Source organism: Ambystoma mexicanum, chromosome 5q, assembly GCF_040938575.1.
Source record: "Ambystoma mexicanum isolate Mex_15411 chromosome 5q, UKY_AmexF1_1, whole genome shotgun sequence".
NCBI lineage: Eukaryota > Metazoa > Chordata > Amphibia > Caudata > Ambystomatidae > Ambystoma > Ambystoma mexicanum.
This window is the reverse complement of record NC_090933.1, coordinates 529,223,608-529,238,640: the sequence shown is the minus strand read 5'-3', so window position 1 is coordinate 529,238,640 and position 15,033 is coordinate 529,223,608. Positions and strand designations below refer to the sequence as shown.

At 50.5% G+C, this 15,033-nt stretch overlaps 17 non-coding genes across 17 annotated transcripts; 8 read left to right on the top strand and 9 right to left on the bottom strand.

Annotated features, from left to right (window-relative positions):
- Positions 1 to 492: 492 nt before the first annotated feature.
- Positions 493 to 565, top strand: TRNAA-AGC (transfer RNA alanine (anticodon AGC)). Its single transcript has one exon. It is a non-coding gene; the product is annotated as a tRNA-Ala (tRNA).
- Positions 566 to 1,744: 1,179 nt separating this feature from the next.
- Positions 1,745 to 1,817, bottom strand: TRNAR-CCU (transfer RNA arginine (anticodon CCU)). The gene has a single exon. It is a non-coding gene; the product is annotated as a tRNA-Arg (tRNA).
- Positions 1,818 to 2,511: 694 nt separating this feature from the next.
- Positions 2,512 to 2,584, top strand: TRNAA-AGC (transfer RNA alanine (anticodon AGC)). The gene has a single exon. It is a non-coding gene; the product is annotated as a tRNA-Ala (tRNA).
- Positions 2,585 to 3,184: 600 nt separating this feature from the next.
- TRNAR-CCU (transfer RNA arginine (anticodon CCU)) lies at positions 3,185 to 3,257 on the bottom strand. Its single transcript has one exon. It is a non-coding gene; the product is annotated as a tRNA-Arg (tRNA).
- Positions 3,258 to 3,951: 694 nt separating this feature from the next.
- Positions 3,952 to 4,024, top strand: TRNAA-AGC (transfer RNA alanine (anticodon AGC)). Its single transcript has one exon. It is a non-coding gene; the product is annotated as a tRNA-Ala (tRNA).
- A 600-nt stretch (positions 4,025 to 4,624) lies between these two features.
- On the bottom strand, positions 4,625 to 4,697 carry TRNAR-CCU (transfer RNA arginine (anticodon CCU)). The gene has a single exon. It is a non-coding gene; the product is annotated as a tRNA-Arg (tRNA).
- Positions 4,698 to 5,391: 694 nt separating this feature from the next.
- TRNAA-AGC (transfer RNA alanine (anticodon AGC)) lies at positions 5,392 to 5,464 on the top strand. Its single transcript has one exon. It is a non-coding gene; the product is annotated as a tRNA-Ala (tRNA).
- Positions 5,465 to 6,643: 1,179 nt separating this feature from the next.
- TRNAR-CCU (transfer RNA arginine (anticodon CCU)) lies at positions 6,644 to 6,716 on the bottom strand. The gene has a single exon. It is a non-coding gene; the product is annotated as a tRNA-Arg (tRNA).
- A 694-nt stretch (positions 6,717 to 7,410) lies between these two features.
- Positions 7,411 to 7,483, top strand: TRNAA-AGC (transfer RNA alanine (anticodon AGC)). The gene has a single exon. It is a non-coding gene; the product is annotated as a tRNA-Ala (tRNA).
- A 1,179-nt stretch (positions 7,484 to 8,662) lies between these two features.
- TRNAR-CCU (transfer RNA arginine (anticodon CCU)) lies at positions 8,663 to 8,735 on the bottom strand. The gene has a single exon. It is a non-coding gene; the product is annotated as a tRNA-Arg (tRNA).
- A 1,367-nt stretch (positions 8,736 to 10,102) lies between these two features.
- TRNAR-CCU (transfer RNA arginine (anticodon CCU)) lies at positions 10,103 to 10,175 on the bottom strand. Its single transcript has one exon. It is a non-coding gene; the product is annotated as a tRNA-Arg (tRNA).
- Positions 10,176 to 10,869: 694 nt separating this feature from the next.
- Positions 10,870 to 10,942, top strand: TRNAA-AGC (transfer RNA alanine (anticodon AGC)). The gene has a single exon. It is a non-coding gene; the product is annotated as a tRNA-Ala (tRNA).
- Positions 10,943 to 11,542: 600 nt separating this feature from the next.
- On the bottom strand, positions 11,543 to 11,615 carry TRNAR-CCU (transfer RNA arginine (anticodon CCU)). Its single transcript has one exon. It is a non-coding gene; the product is annotated as a tRNA-Arg (tRNA).
- Positions 11,616 to 12,309: 694 nt separating this feature from the next.
- TRNAA-AGC (transfer RNA alanine (anticodon AGC)) lies at positions 12,310 to 12,382 on the top strand. The gene has a single exon. It is a non-coding gene; the product is annotated as a tRNA-Ala (tRNA).
- A 600-nt stretch (positions 12,383 to 12,982) lies between these two features.
- On the bottom strand, positions 12,983 to 13,055 carry TRNAR-CCU (transfer RNA arginine (anticodon CCU)). The gene has a single exon. It is a non-coding gene; the product is annotated as a tRNA-Arg (tRNA).
- Positions 13,056 to 13,749: 694 nt separating this feature from the next.
- On the top strand, positions 13,750 to 13,822 carry TRNAA-AGC (transfer RNA alanine (anticodon AGC)). Its single transcript has one exon. It is a non-coding gene; the product is annotated as a tRNA-Ala (tRNA).
- A 600-nt stretch (positions 13,823 to 14,422) lies between these two features.
- TRNAR-CCU (transfer RNA arginine (anticodon CCU)) lies at positions 14,423 to 14,495 on the bottom strand. The gene has a single exon. It is a non-coding gene; the product is annotated as a tRNA-Arg (tRNA).
- Between the last annotated feature and the right edge of the window lie 538 nt (positions 14,496 to 15,033).

Sequence of the window (15,033 nt, the reverse complement as noted above, 5' to 3'; positions counted from 1 at the left end):
CTAACTCTTACCTGTTTGGTATTCTGACGCTCGATTGTAAAATATGGCCAGCTGGTAAAAATGACAAAGGGCACTCCAGCGCTGGTCCTTTGGCTGCAGGCGGCGTGTCAGCGGCCTAAAACAGCAAGAAATAGCGAGAGAAATAAAGTGAGAAGCAAGCACCTTTTCAATTGGGCTCTCGGGTCTATGGGACTGGCGTGCAGCCTCTTGATCACAAGCGCAGGTCCAGCGTGAAAGGGCGTGGCAGTGGAGTCACTCTGCTATTAATACCTGGTTGGCCAATCCTCGTTGCAATGGATGGCCATCTGCAGCTTTACTTGTAGCTCCACTGAAGGTATTTTGTTTTGGGCAAAGGGGTGAGATTGTGATTTCCTCTGCCGCAGATGAAGAGAAAGGGCTTTATGCACTACAGGTCCCTGGACAGCCAAGCAAGTGTGAGCCGGAGATTGTGCTTCAGCTCTGAAGCAGTGTATCGAGAGCCTTCGAGGAGGAGGGGAATTAGCTCAGATGGTAGAGCGCTCGCTTAGCATGCGAGAGGTAGCGGGATCGATGCCCGCATTCTCCAGCAAGACGCTTTTTCTTCATTTTCACTATTTTATTCAAAACTCGCCAATCGTCGCAAATAAAGTCATGTGCTCGCTTCTGTTTTTTTTACTATCATCCTAAAAGTCTTCCGTCCACTTTCTGCTATCCCAAAGAGTCACCCGCGCGAGGGCCGGCAACAGGCGTGATACTGTGCAACAGGCGCATTCCATGGCATTGGTGACATATTCAGGAAATTCCACTTTGATGCCACCCAGGGCTGTTAACCTTTTATTTCATTTCAATACGATGCTTCGAATAATTGGTTCAAAGTGCGCAGCCTTTGCTCTTTTATTTCGTTTTCATCGGAGCAGGTCGGAGCTGGCAGAAGAGTGAGCCCTGTCTGCAGGAGCTCTGATTCCAGAAAGCATATTTTCCCTGTCTTTCTTACCACTCATCTGTGTCTCTTCGCTGACATGAGGCGTTGCTACACTCTGCAGTCTCCCGGCATTTAAAGTCTGCTACCAGCAGAGCACGTTCTGGACTTCACAGCGCCCAGCAAAGTACTAGCCTGCGCCCACCCCCTACTACCTCAAAAACCTTTTGCATGCTTTGGCAGAAGTGTGAACAAAATGCCACGAACCACCCCAGATGGGACTCGAACCCACAATCCCTGGCTTAGGAGGCCAGTGCCTTATCCTGTTTTTTTTACTATCATCCTAAAAGTCTTCCGTCCACTTTCTGCTATCCCAAAGAGTCATCCGCGCGAGGGCCGGCAACAGGCGTGATACTGTGCAACAGGCGCATTGCATGGCATTGGTGACATATTCAGGAAATTCCACTTTGATGCCACCCAGGGCTGTTAACCTTTTATTTCATTTCAATACGATGCTTCGAATAATTGGTTCAAAGTGCGCAGCCTTTGCTCTTTTATTTCGTTTTCATCGGAGCAGGTCGGAGCTGGCAGAAGAGTGAGCCCTGTCTGCAGGAGCTCTGATTCCAGAAAGCATATTTTCCCTGTCTTTCTTACCACTCATCTGTGTCTCTTCGCTGACATGAGGCGTTGCTACACTCTGCAGTCTCCCGGCATTTAAAGTCTGCTACCAGCAGAGCACGTTCTGGACTTCACAGCGCCCAGCAAAGTACTAGCCTGCGCCCACCCCCTACTACCGCAAAAACCTTTTGCATGCTTTGGCAGAAGTGTGAACAAAATGCCACGAACCACCCCAGATGGGACTCGAACCCACAATCCCTGGCTTAGGAGGCCAGTGCCTTATCCATTAGGCCACTGGGGCCACTCGACATAGAAGGGGAAAGTTCTTTCTTTTCCTCTTCTCTCACTGGAGTCACGGGTACTGGCCCACTGAAAAGGGCAAGTTGGCTCACGTCCAAAGCTGCAGTGTCCCAGCACACGCGGGCAAAAGGCACCTGCTTGCACTCGGCTGGACACTTCCGCTTTATGGGACACACGATGGAAAGTGGACTCAATTCCCAGACCTAACTCTTACCTGTTTGGTATTCTGACGCTCGATTGTAAAATATGGCCAGCTGGTAAAAATGACAAAGGGCACTCCAGCGCTGGTCCTTTGGCTGCAGGCGGCGTGTCAGCGGCCTAAAACAGCAAGAAATAGCGAGAGAAATAAAGTGAGAAGCAAGCACCTTTTCAATTGGGCTCTCGGGTCTATGGGACTGGCGTGCAGCCTCTTGATCACAAGCGCAGGTCCAGCGTGAAAGGGCGTGGCAGTGGAGTCACTCTGCTATTAATACCTGGTTGGCCAATCCTCGTTGCAATGGATGGCCATCTGCAGCTTTACTTGTAGCTCCACTGAAGGTATTTTGTTTTGGGCAAAGGGGTGAGATTGTGAATTCCTCTGCGGCAGATGAAGAGAAAGGGCTTTATGCACTACAGGTCCCTGGACAGCCAAGCAAGTGTGAGCCGGAGACTGTGCTTCAGCTCTGAAGCAGTGTATCGAAAGCCTTCGAGGAGGAGGGGAATTAGCTCAGATGGTAGAGCGCTCGCTTAGCATGCGAGAGGTAGCGGGATCGATGCCCGCATTCTCCAGCAAGACGCTTTTTCTTCATTTTCACTATTTTATTCAAAACTCGCCAATCGTCGCAAATAAAGTCATGTGCTCGCTTCTGTTTTTTTTACTATCATCCTAAAAGTCTTCCGTCCACTTTCTGCTATCCCAAAGAGTCATCCGCGCGAGGGCCGGCAACAGGCGTGATACTGTGCAACAGGCGCATTGCATGGCATTGGTGACATATTCAGGAAATTCCACTTTGATGCCACCCAGGGCTGTTAACCTTTTATTTCATTTCAATACGATGCTTCGAATAATTGGTTCAAAGTGCGCAGCCTTTGCTCTTTTATTTCGTTTTCATCGGAGCAGGTCGGAGCTGGCAGAAGAGTGAGCCCTGTCTGCAGGAGCTCTGATTCCAGAAAGCATATTTTCCCTGTCTTTCTTACCACTCATCTGTGTCTCTTCGCTGACATGAGGGGTTGCTACACTCTGCAGTCTCCCGGCATTTAAAGTCTGCTACCAGCAGAGCACGTTCTGGACTTCACAGCGCCCAGCAAAGTACTAGCCTGCGCCCACCCCCTACTACCGCAAAAACCTTTTGCATGCTTTGGCAGAAGTGTGAACAAAATGCCACGAACCACCCCAGATGGGACTCGAACCCACAATCCCTGGCTTAGGAGGCCAGTGCCTTATCCATTAGGCCACTGGGGCCACTCGACAGAGAAGGGGAAAGTTCTTTCTTTTCCTCTTCTCTCACTGGAGTCACGGGTACTGGCCCACTGAAAAGGGCAAGTTGGCTCACGTCCAAAGCTGCAGTGTCCCAGCACACGCGGGCAAAAGGCACCTGCTTGCACTCGGCTGGACACTTCCGCTTTATGGGACACACGATGGAAAGTGGACTCAATTCCCAGACCTAACTCTTACCTGTTTGGTATTCTGACGCTCGATTGTAAAATATGGCCAGCTGGTAAAAATGACAAAGGGCACTCCAGCGCTGGTCCTTTGGCTGCAGGCGGCGTGTCAGCGGCCTAAAACAGCAAGAAATAGCGAGAGAAATAAAGTGAGAAGCAAGCACCTTTTCAATTGGGCTCTCGGGTCTATGGGACTGGCGTGCAGCCTCTTGATCACAAGCGCAGGTCCAGCGTGAAAGGGCGTGGCAGTGGAGTCACTCTGCTATTAATACCTGGTTGGCCAATCCTCGTTGCAATGGATGGCCATCTGCAGCTTTACTTGTAGCTCCACTGAAGGTATTTTGTTTTGGGCAAAGGGGTGAGATTGTGATTTCCTCTGCGGCAGATGAAGAGAAAGGGCTTTATGCACTACAGGTCCCTGGACAGCCAAGCAAGTGTGAGCCGGAGACTGTGCTTCAGCTCTGAAGCAGTGTATCGAGAGCCTTCGAGGAGGAGGGGAATTAGCTCAGATGGTAGAGCGCTCGCTTAGCATGCGAGAGGTAGCGGGATCGATGCCCGCATTCTCCAGCAAGACGCTTTTACTTCATTTTCACTATTTTATTCAAAACTCGCCAATCGTCGCAAATAAAGTCATGTGCTCGCTTCTGTTTTTTTTACTATCATCCTAAAAGTCTTCCGTCCACTTTCTGCTATCCCAAAGAGTCATCCGCGCGAGGGCCGGCAACAGGCGTGATACTGTGCAACAGGCGCATTGCATGGCATTGGTGACATATTCAGGAAATTCCACTTTGATGCCACCCAGGGCTGTTAACCTTTTATTTCATTTCAATACGATGCTTCGAATAATTGGTTCAAAGTGCGCAGCCTTTGCTCTTTTATTTCGTTTTCATCGGAGCAGGTCGGAGCTGGCAGAAGAGTGAGCCCTGTCTGCAGGAGCTCTGATTCCAGAAAGCATATTTTCCCTGTCTTTCTTACCACTCATCTGTGTCTCTTCGCTGACATGAGGCGTTGCTACACTCTGCAGTCTCCCGGCATTTAAAGTCTGCTACCAGCAGAGCACGTTCTGGACTTCACAGCGCCCAGCAAAGTACTAGCCTGCGCCCACCCCCTACTACCGCAAAAACCTTTTGCATGCTTTGGCAGAAGTGTGAACAAAATGCCACGAACCACCCCAGATGGGACTCGAACCCACAATCCCTGGCTTAGGAGGCCAGTGCCTTATCCATTAGGCCACTGGGGCCACTCGACAGAGAAGGGGAAAGTTCTTTCTTTTCCTCTTCTCTCACTGGAGTCACGGGTACTGGCCCACTGAAAAGGGCAAGTTGGCTCACGTCCAAAGCTGCAGTGTCCCAGCACACGCGGGCAAAAGGCACCTGCTTGCACTCGGCTGGACACTTCCGCTTTATGGGACACACGATGGAAAGTGGACTCAATTCCCAGACCTAACTCTTACCTGTTTGGTATTCTGACGCTCGATTGTAAAATATGGCCAGCTGGTAAAAATGACAAAGGGCACTCCAGCGCTGGTCCTTTGGCTGCAGGCGGCGTGTCAGCGGCCTAAAACAGCAAGAAATAGCGAGAGAAATAAAGTGAGAAGCAAGCACCTTTTCAATTGGGCTCTCGGGTCTATGGGACTGGCGTGCAGCCTCTTGATCACAAGCGCAGGTCCAGCGTGAAAGGGCGTGGCAGTGGAGTCACTCTGCTATTAATACCTGGTTGGCCAATCCTCGTTGCAATGGATGGCCATCTGCAGCTTTACTTGTAGCTCCACTGAAGGTATTTTGTTTTGGGCAAAGGGGTGAGATTGTGATTTCCTCTGCGGCAGATGAAGAGAAAGGGCTTTATGCACTACAGGTCCCTGGACAGCCAAGCAAGTGTGAGCCGGAGACTGTGCTTCAGCTCTGAAGCAGTGTATCGAGAGCCTTCGAGGAGGAGGGGAATTAGCTCAGATGGTAGAGCGCTCGCTTAGCATGCGAGAGGTAGCGGGATCGATGCCCGCATTCTCCAGCAAGACGCTTTTTCTTCATTTTCACTATTTTATTCAAAACTCGCCAATCGTCGCAAATAAAGTCATGTGCTCGCTTCTGTTTTTTTTACTATCATCCTAAAAGTCTTCCGTCCACTTTCTGCTATCCCAAAGAGTCATCCGCGCGAGGGCCGGCAACAGGCGTGATACTGTGCAACAGGCGCATTGCATGGCATTGGTGACATATTCAGGAAATTCCACTTTGATGCCACCCAGGGCTGTTAACCTTTTATTTCATTTCAATACGATGCTTCGAATAATTGGTTCAAAGTGCGCAGCCTTTGCTCTTTTATTTCGTTTTCATCGGAGCAGGTCGGAGCTGGCAGAAGAGTGAGCCCTGTCTGCAGGAGCTCTGATTCCAGAAAGCATATTTTCCCTGTCTTTCTTACCACTCATCTGTGTCTCTTCGCTGACATGAGGCGTTGCTACACTCTGCAGTCTCCCGGCATTTAAAGTCTGCTACCAGCAGAGCACGTTCTGGACTTCACAGCGCCCAGCAAAGTACTAGCCTGCGCCCACCCCCTACTACCGCAAAAACCTTTTGCATGCTTTGGCAGAAGTGTGAACAAAATGCCACGAACCACCCCAGATGGGACTCGAACCCACAATCCCTGGCTTAGGAGGCCAGTGCCTTATCCTGTTTTTTTTACTATCATCCTAAAAGTCTTCCGTCCACTTTCTGCTATCCCAAAGAGTCATCCGCGCGAGGGCCGGCAACAGGCGTGATACTGTGCAACAGGCGCATTGCATGGCATTGGTGACATATTCAGGAAATTCCACTTTGATGCCACCCAGGGCTGTTAACCTTTTATTTCATTTCAATACGATGCTTCGAATAATTGGTTCAAAGTGCGCAGCCTTTGCTCTTTTATTTCGTTTTCATCGGAGCAGGTCGGAGCTGGCAGAAGAGTGAGCCCTGTCTGCAGGAGCTCTGATTCCAGAAAGCATATTTTCCCTGTCTTTCTTACCACTCATCTGTGTCTCTTCGCTGACATGAGGCGTTGCTACACTCTGCAGTCTCCCGGCATTTAAAGTCTGCTACCAGCAGAGCACGTTCTGGACTTCACAGCGCCCAGCAAAGTACTAGCCTGCGCCCACCCCCTACTACCGCAAAAACCTTTTGCATGCTTTGGCAGAAGTGTGAACAAAATGCCACGAACCACCCCAGATGGGACTCGAACCCACAATCCCTGGCTTAGGAGGCCAGTGCCTTATCCATTAGGCCACTGGGGCCACTCGACAGAGAAGGGGAAAGTTCTTTCTTTTCCTCTTCTCTCACTGGAGTCACGGGTACTGGCCCACTGAAAAGGGCAAGTTGGCTCACGTCCAAAGCTGCAGTGTCCCAGCACACGCGGGCAAAAGGCACCTGCTTGCACTCGGCTGGACACTTCCGCTTTATGGGACACACGATGGAAAGTGGACTCAATTCCCAGACCTAACTCTTACCTGTTTGGTATTCTGACGCTCGATTGTAAAATATGGCCAGCTGGTAAAAATGACAAAGGGCACTCCAGCGCTGGTCCTTTGGCTGCAGGCGGCGTGTCAGCGGCCTAAAACAGCAAGAAATAGCGAGAGAAATAAAGTGAGAAGCAAGCACCTTTTCAATTGGGCTCTCGGGTCTATGGGACTGGCGTGCAGCCTCTTGATCACAAGCGCAGGTCCAGCGTGAAAGGGCGTGGCAGTGGAGTCACTCTGCTATTAATACCTGGTTGGCCAATCCTCGTTGCAATGGATGGCCATCTGCAGCTTTACTTGTAGCTCCACTGAAGGTATTTTGTTTTGGGCAAAGGGGTGAGATTGTGATTTCCTCTGCCGCAGATGAAGAGAAAGGGCTTTATGCACTACAGGTCCCTGGACAGCCAAGCAAGTGTGAGCCGGAGATTGTGCTTCAGCTCTGAAGCAGTGTATCGAGAGCCTTCGAGGAGGAGGGGAATTAGCTCAGATGGTAGAGCGCTCGCTTAGCATGCGAGAGGTAGCGGGATCGATGCCCGCATTCTCCAGCAAGACGCTTTTTCTTCATTTTCACTATTTTATTCAAAACTCGCCAATCGTCGCAAATAAAGTCATGTGCTCGCTTCTGTTTTTTTTACTATCATCCTAAAAGTCTTCCGTCCACTTTCTGCTATCCCAAAGAGTCACCCGCGCGAGGGCCGGCAACAGGCGTGATACTGTGCAACAGGCGCATTCCATGGCATTGGTGACATATTCAGGAAATTCCACTTTGATGCCACCCAGGGCTGTTAACCTTTTATTTCATTTCAATACGATGCTTCGAATAATTGGTTCAAAGTGCGCAGCCTTTGCTCTTTTATTTCGTTTTCATCGGAGCAGGTCGGAGCTGGCAGAAGAGTGAGCCCTGTCTGCAGGAGCTCTGATTCCAGAAAGCATATTTTCCCTGTCTTTCTTACCACTCATCTGTGTCTCTTCGCTGACATGAGGCGTTGCTACACTCTGCAGTCTCCCGGCATTTAAAGTCTGCTACCAGCAGAGCACGTTCTGGACTTCACAGCGCCCAGCAAAGTACTAGCCTGCGCCCACCCCCTACTACCTCAAAAACCTTTTGCATGCTTTGGCAGAAGTGTGAACAAAATGCCACGAACCACCCCAGATGGGACTCGAACCCACAATCCCTGGCTTAGGAGGCCAGTGCCTTATCCTGTTTTTTTTACTATCATCCTAAAAGTCTTCCGTCCACTTTCTGCTATCCCAAAGAGTCATCCGCGCGAGGGCCGGCAACAGGCGTGATACTGTGCAACAGGCGCATTGCATGGCATTGGTGACATATTCAGGAAATTCCACTTTGATGCCACCCAGGGCTGTTAACCTTTTATTTCATTTCAATACGATGCTTCGAATAATTGGTTCAAAGTGCGCAGCCTTTGCTCTTTTATTTCGTTTTCATCGGAGCAGGTCGGAGCTGGCAGAAGAGTGAGCCCTGTCTGCAGGAGCTCTGATTCCAGAAAGCATATTTTCCCTGTCTTTCTTACCACTCATCTGTGTCTCTTCGCTGACATGAGGCGTTGCTACACTCTGCAGTCTCCCGGCATTTAAAGTCTGCTACCAGCAGAGCACGTTCTGGACTTCACAGCGCCCAGCAAAGTACTAGCCTGCGCCCACCCCCTACTACCGCAAAAACCTTTTGCATGCTTTGGCAGAAGTGTGAACAAAATGCCACGAACCACCCCAGATGGGACTCGAACCCACAATCCCTGGCTTAGGAGGCCAGTGCCTTATCCATTAGGCCACTGGGGCCACTCGACAGAGAAGGGGAAAGTTCTTTCTTTTCCTCTTCTCTCACTGGAGTCACGGGTACTGGCCCACTGAAAAGGGCAAGTTGGCTCACGTCCAAAGCTGCAGTGTCCCAGCACACGCGGGCAAAAGGCACCTGCTTGCACTCGGCTGGACACTTCCGCTTTATGGGACACACGATGGAAAGTGGACTCAATTCCCAGACCTAACTCTTACCTGTTTGGTATTCTGACGCTCGATTGTAAAATATGGCCAGCTGGTAAAAATGACAAAGGGCACTCCAGCGCTGGTCCTTTGGCTGCAGGCGGCGTGTCAGCGGCCTAAAACAGCAAGAAATAGCGAGAGAAATAAAGTGAGAAGCAAGCACCTTTTCAATTGGGCTCTCGGGTCTATGGGACTGGCGTGCAGCCTCTTGATCACAAGCGCAGGTCCAGCGTGAAAGGGCGTGGCAGTGGAGTCACTCTGCTATTAATACCTGGTTGGCCAATCCTCGTTGCAATGGATGGCCATCTGCAGCTTTACTTGTAGCTCCACTGAAGGTATTTTGTTTTGGGCAAAGGGGTGAGATTGTGATTTCCTCTGCCGCAGATGAAGAGAAAGGGCTTTATGCACTACAGGTCCCTGGACAGCCAAGCAAGTGTGAGCCGGAGATTGTGCTTCAGCTCTGAAGCAGTGTATCGAGAGCCTTCGAGGAGGAGGGGAATTAGCTCAGATGGTAGAGCGCTCACTTAGCATGCGAGAGGTAGCGGGATCGATGCCCGCATTCTCCAGCAAGACGCTTTTTCTTCATTTTCACTATTTTATTCAAAACTCGCCAATCGTCGCAAATAAAGTCATGTGCTCGCTTCTGTTTTTTTTACTATCATCCTAAAAGTCTTCCGTCCACTTTCTGCTATCCCAAAGAGTCACCCGCGCGAGGGCCGGCAACAGGCGTGATACTGTGCAACAGGCGCATTCCATGGCATTGGTGACATATTCAGGAAATTCCACTTTGATGCCACCCAGGGCTGTTAACCTTTTATTTCATTTCAATACGATGCTTCGAATAATTGGTTCAAAGTGCGCAGCCTTTGCTCTTTTATTTCGTTTTCATCGGAGCAGGTCGGAGCTGGCAGAAGAGTGAGCCCTGTCTGCAGGAGCTCTGATTCCAGAAAGCATATTTTCCCTGTCTTTCTTACCACTCATCTGTGTCTCTTCGCTGACATGAGGCGTTGCTACACTCTGCAGTCTCCCGGCATTTAAAGTCTGCTACCAGCAGAGCACGTTCTGGACTTCACAGCGCCCAGCAAAGTACTAGCCTGCGCCCACCCCCTACTACCTCAAAAACCTTTTGCATGCTTTGGCAGAAGTGTGAACAAAATGCCACGAACCACCCCAGATGGGACTCGAACCCACAATCCCTGGCTTAGGAGGCCAGTGCCTTATCCATTAGGCCACTGGGGCAACTCGACAGAGAAGGGGAAAGTTCTTTCTTTTCCTCTTCTCTCACTGGAGTCACGGGTACTGGCCCACTGAAAAGGGCAAGTTGGCTCACGTCCAAAGCTGCAGTGTCCCAGCACACGCGGGCAAGAGGCACCTGCTTGCACTCGGCTGGACACTTCCGCTTTATGGGACACACGATGGAAAGTGGACTCAATTCCCAGACCTAACTCTTACCTGTTTGGTATTCTGACGCTCGATTGTAAAATATGGCCAGCTGGTAAAAATGACAAAGGGCACTCCAGCGCTGGTCCTTTGGCTGCAGGCGGCGTGTCAGCGGCCTAAAACAGCAAGAAATAGCGAGAGAAATAAAGTGAGAAGCAAGCACCTTTTCAATTGGGCTCTCGGGTCTATGGGACTGGCGTGCAGCCTCTTGATCACAAGCGCAGGTCCAGCGTGAAAGGGCGTGGGAGTGGAGTCACTCTGCTATTAATACCTGGTTGGCCAATCCTCGTTGCAATGGATGGCCATCTGCAGCTTTACTTGTAGCTCCACTGAAGGTATTTTGTTTTGGGCAAAGGGGTGAGATTGTGATTTCCTCTGCGGCAGATGAAGAGAAAGGGCTTTATGCACTACAGGTCCCTGGACAGCCAAGCAAGTGTGAGCCGGAGACTGTGCTTCAGCTCTGAAGCAGTGTATCGAGAGCCTTCGAGGAGGAGGGGAATTAGCTCAGATGGTAGAGCGCTCGCTTAGCATGCGAGAGGTAGCGGGATTGATGCCCGCATTCTCCAGCAAGACGCTTTTTCTTCATTTTCACTATTTTATTCAAAACTCGCCAATCGTCGCAAATAAAGTCATGTGCTCGCTTCTGTTTTTTTTACTATCATCCTAAAAGTCTTCCGTCCACTTTCTGCTATCCCAAAGAGTCATCCGCGCGAGGGCCGGCAACAGGCGTGATACTGTGCAACAGGCGCATTGCATGGCATTGGTGACATATTCAGGAAATTCCACTTTGATGCCACCCAGGGCTGTTAACCTTTTATTTCATTTCAATACGATGCTTCGAATAATTGGTTCAAAGTGCGCAGCCTTTGCTCTTTTATTTCGTTTTCATCGGAGCAGGTCGGAGCTGGCAGAAGAGTGAGCCCTGTCTGCAGGAGCTCTGATTCCAGAAAGCATATTTTCCCTGTCTTTCTTACCACTCATCTGTGTCTCTTCGCTGACATGAGGCGTTGCTACACTCTGCAGTCTCCCGGCATTTAAAGTCTGCTACCAGCAGAGCACGTTCTGGACTTCACAGCGCCCAGCAAAGTACTAGCCTGCGCCCACCCCCTACTACCGCAAAAACCTTTTGCATGCTTTGGCAGAAGTGTGAACAAAATGCCACGAACCACCCCAGATGGGACTCGAACCCACAATCCCTGGCTTAGGAGGCCAGTGCCTTATCCATTAGGCCACTGGGGCCACTCGACAGAGAAGGGGAAAGTTCTTTCTTTTCCTCTTCTCTCACTGGAGTCACAGGTACTGGCCCACTGAAAAGGGCAAGTTGGCTCACGTCCAAAGCTGCAGTGTCCCAGCACACGCGGGCAAAAGGCACCTGCTTGCACTCGGCTGGACACTTCCGCTTTATGGGACACACGATGGAAAGTGGACTCAATTCCCAGACCTAACTCTTACCTGTTTGGTATTCTGACGCTCGATTGTAAAATATGGCCAGCTGGTAAAAATGACAAAGGGCACTCCAGCGCTGGTCCTTTGGCTGCAGGCGGCGTGTCAGCGGCCTAAAACAGCAAGAAATAGCGAGAGAAATAAAGTGAGAAGCAAGCACCTTTTCAATTGGGCTCTCGGGTCTATGGGACTGGCGTGCAGCCTCTTGATCACAAGCGCAGGTCCAGCGTGAAAGGGCGTGGCAGTGGAGTCACTCTGCTATTAATACCTGGTTGGCCAATCCTCGTTGCAATGGATGGCCATCTGCAGCTTTACTTGTAGCTCCACTGAAGGTATTTTGTTTTGGGCAAAGGGGTGAGATTGTGAATTCCTCTGCGGCAGATGAAGAGAAAGGGCTTTATGCACTACAGGTCCCTGGACAGCCAAGCAAGTGTGAGCCGGAGACTGTGCTTCAGCTCTGAAGCAGTGTATCGAGAGCCTTCGAGGAGGAGGGGAATTAGCTCAGATGGTAGAGCGCTCGCTTAGCATGCGAGAGGTAGCGGGATCGATGCCCGCATTCTCCAGCAAGACGCTTTTTCTTCATTTTCACTATTTTATTCAAAACTCGCCAATCGTCGCAAATAAAGTCATGTGCTCGCTTCTGTTTTTTTTACTATCATCCTAAAAGTCTTCCGTCCACTTTCTGCTATCCCAAAGAGTCATCCGCGCGAGGGCCGGCAACAGGCGTGATACTGTGCAACAGGCGCATTGCATGGCATTGGTGACATATTCAGGAAATTCCACTTTGATGCCACCCAGGGCTGTTAACCTTTTATTTCATTTCAATACGATGCTTCGAATAATTGGTTCAAAGTGCGCAGCCTTTGCTCTTTTATTTCGTTTTCATCGGAGCAGGTCGGAGCTGGCAGAAGAGTGAGCCCTGTCTGCAGGAGCTCTGATTCCAGAAAGCATATTTTCCCTGTCTTTCTTACCACTCATCTGTGTCTCTTCGCTGACATGAGGGGTTGCTACACTCTGCAGTCTCCCGGCATTTAAAGTCTGCTACCAGCAGAGCACGTTCTGGACTTCACAGCGCCCAGCAAAGTACTAGCCTGCGCCCACCCCCTACTACCGCAAAAACCTTTTGCATGCTTTGGCAGAAGTGTGAACAAAATGCCACGAACCACCCCAGATGGGACTCGAACCCACAATCCCTGGCTTAGGAGGCCAGTGCCTTATCCATTAGGCCACTGGGGCCACTCGACAGAGAAGGGGAAAGTTCTTTCTTTTCCTCTTCTCTCACTGGAGTCACGGGTACTGGCCCACTGAAAAGGGCAAGTTGGCTCACGTCCAAAGCTGCAGTGTCCCAGCACACGCGGGCAAAAGGCACCTGCTTGCACTCGGCTGGACACTTCCGCTTTATGGGACACACGATGGAAAGTGGACTCAATTCCCAGACCTAACTCTTACCTGTTTGGTATTCTGACGCTCGATTGTAAAATATGGCCAGCTGGTAAAAATGACAAAGGGCACTCCAGCGCTGGTCCTTTGGCTGCAGGCGGCGTGTCAGCGGCCTAAAACAGCAAGAAATAGCGAGAGAAATAAAGTGAGAAGCAAGCACCTTTTCAATTGGGCTCTCGGGTCTATGGGACTGGCGTGCAGCCTCTTGATCACAAGCGCAGGTCCAGCGTGAAAGGGCGTGGCAGTGGAGTCACTCTGCTATTAATACCTGGTTGGCCAATCCTCGTTGCAATGGATGGCCATCTGCAGCTTTACTTGTAGCTCCACTGAAGGTATTTTGTTTTGGGCAAAGGGGTGAGATTGTGATTTCCTCTGCGGCAGATGAAGAGAAAGGGCTTTATGCACTACAGGTCCCTGGACAGCCAAGCAAGTGTGAGCCGGAGACTGTGCTTCAGCTCTGAAGCAGTGTATCGAGAGCCTTCGAGGAGGAGGGGAATTAGCTCAGATGGTAGAGCGCTCGCTTAGCATGCGAGAGGTAGCGGGATCGATGCCCGCATTCTCCAGCAAGACGCTTTTACTTCATTTTCACTATTTTATTCAAAACTCGCCAATCGTCGCAAATAAAGTCATGTGCTCGCTTCTGTTTTTTTTACTATCATCCTAAAAGTCTTCCGTCCACTTTCTGCTATCCCAAAGAGTCATCCGCGCGAGGGCCGGCAACAGGCGTGATACTGTGCAACAGGCGCATTGCATGGCATTGGTGACATATTCAGGAAATTCCACTTTGATGCCACCCAGGGCTGTTAACCTTTTATTTCATTTCAATACGATGCTTCGAATAATTGGTTCAAAGTGCGCAGCCTTTGCTCTTTTATTTCGTTTTCATCGGAGCAGGTCGGAGCTGGCAGAAGAGTGAGCCCTGTCTGCAGGAGCTCTGATTCCAGAAAGCATATTTTCCCTGTCTTTCTTACCACTCATCTGTGTCTCTTCGCTGACATGAGGCGTTGCTACACTCTGCAGTCTCCCGGCATTTAAAGTCTGCTACCAGCAGAGCACGTTCTGGACTTCACAGCGCCCAGCAAAGTACTAGCCTGCGCCCACCCCCTACTACCGCAAAAACCTTTTGCATGCTTTGGCAGAAGTGTGAACAAAATGCCACGAACCACCCCAGATGGGACTCGAACCCACAATCCCTGGCTTAGGAGGCCAGTGCCTTATCCATTAGGCCACTGGGGCCACTCGACAGAGAAGGGGAAAGTTCTTTCTTTTCCTCTTCTCTCACTGGAGTCACAGGTACTGGCCCACTGAAAAGGGCAAGTTGGCTCACGTCCAAAGCTGCAGTGTCCCAGCACACGCGGGCAAAAGGCACCTGCTTGCACTCGGCTGGACACTTCCGCTTTATGGGACACACGATGGAAAGTGGACTCAATTCCCAGACCTAACTCTTACCTGTTTGGTATTCTGACGCTCGATTGTAAAATATGGCCAGCTGGTAAAAATGACAAAGGGCACTCCAGCGCTGGTCCTTTGGCTGCAGGCGGCGTGTCAGCGGCCTAAAACAGCAAGAAATAGCGAGAGAAATAAAGTGAGAAGCAAGCACCTTTTCAATTGGGCTCTCGGGTCTATGGGACTGGCGTGCAGCCTCTTGATCACAAGCGCAGGTCCAGCGTGAAAGGGCGTGGCAGTGGAGTCACTCTGCTATTAATACCTGGTTGGCCAGTCCTCGTTGCAATGGATGGCCATCTGCAGCTTTACTTGTAGCTCCACTGAAGGT